At 54.8% G+C, this 1,447-nt stretch overlaps 1 protein-coding gene across 1 annotated transcript in view; it reads right to left on the bottom strand.

The window, feature by feature from the left end:
- The window catches only part of LOC119456101 (signal transducer and activator of transcription 5A-like), a 139,572-nt gene extending 139,066 nt beyond the window's left edge, over positions 1-506 (bottom strand). The window contains exon 1 of the mRNA XM_037717700.2: positions 483-506. The gene's annotated coding sequence lies outside the window, so the exon portion shown is untranslated. The remainder of the gene's footprint in view (positions 1-482) is intronic.
- Between the last annotated feature and the right edge of the window lie 941 nt (positions 507-1,447).

Here is a 1,447-nt window from a genome sequence, read left to right as displayed (position 1 = left end):
AGAAACTATCGAACATACTCTTGGTCGCTTCTTTTAAGGTTGCTCGAATAAAAATGCACTTCACTGTAAGTTGGAAGCACAGGCACAAATGGCTCAAAGGGGGCACAGGTTGCGATTGAGAGCAAGGGGGAGGAGGATGTGATTGCTGTTGACTACAGAGGGAAGAGAATCGACGACCGAGTCTATGCGCACGACGTCGTGCTCGTCCGCTGTGCAGGATGGGGTTCTTTATTAATCGGGTTGGAACAGCTGGAACAAGAAACGTTGCGTTCATATGCGAGACATGTCGGGGCAGTCGCATCTTGTGTATCGACTCGACAGCCTTAACATTAACGTCTGTTGAATTAATTAAGGAAATTCTGGGGTTTTACGTGCAAGAACAACGATATGATTATGAGGCACAAACGTCGGTTGCATAACAATACTCATTAGCATTTCTTATTGGATAACGGCAAAAGCAAACATGTGAGGGTGGCGCTTACCTTTGCAATCGAACTGCAGCGGCGCTCATAACGTTTCGTAGAAGGCGCCTCAGGGCGGAGAAACTTCACAGCACAACACTCAGGCAAGCACAGTTGCGAATTCGAGCGTCCCAAGCCGCAATCGAGTCACCGGCAGAGAAGAACACGAGGATGTAGCGAGTCGTTCCCCGAAGGGCACCTCGGTGCGACGTCACTTGCTTGAATGGGTTGGCAAGTCCGGTCGGTAGCTGTAACTACAGTCACAAGCGTGCGCTCAACAAGCGATGCACTCGCAGGGGCAGGCGGCGAGCGACAGAAGCGCCCGGCGGTCTCGCTCGCGCGCAAGCTTTCGCGCGCCGTGACGGAATGTTGCGCCCGTCCGTCGATTATGACGCGAAAAAACGCGAGCACCGCCGCTGCCGGAGCAACGAGAGTGAAGCCACTGAGAGAGAGAGAGAGAGAGAGAGAGAGAGGGAGCGAACTTAAACCCTGAGCGAGAGAGAGTTCTAACCCTGGGCTGGGAGTCGCGCGGGAGCGCGCACGCGAGCGCTGTCAGCTTACAGCGCGCGGAGAAGCCGCTCTTGCTGCGGCGCTGCACGCTCGACGGCCGAGGAGGAGACTGAACGCCTCTCTCTCTCACCGTCGCGGAACGGACGCCGTCGCCCCCTCCCTCTCATTTCTTTCGTTCTTCCTCTCGTCCTTCGGGAAACCCGCGCCCTTCGACCACTACAAAACGGTCAGCGCTAACCGCTGACCTCATGAAGGTCGTTGTGTCAACGTCTAAAACGCTTGGGTTGTGCAAGACCTCTGAGACCGGTAACGCTGTGGGGCTTCCGAAGGGCATGGGGTTGGCATTACGTGAACTGTGACGTAGTGAGGCAGCGGGGCCAGTATGTCTGAACAGAGCAGACAGCCTAGCGATGGAATGAGCGATATGGCCTCAATAGGATATGCGTGATTACTTTCTTTGATCGTAATAGGGCAGT

This window comes from Dermacentor silvarum, chromosome 6, assembly GCF_013339745.2.
Source record: "Dermacentor silvarum isolate Dsil-2018 chromosome 6, BIME_Dsil_1.4, whole genome shotgun sequence".
Taxonomy (NCBI): domain Eukaryota; kingdom Metazoa; phylum Arthropoda; class Arachnida; order Ixodida; family Ixodidae; genus Dermacentor; species Dermacentor silvarum.
This window is presented reverse-complemented; position numbering and strand designations above follow the sequence as displayed.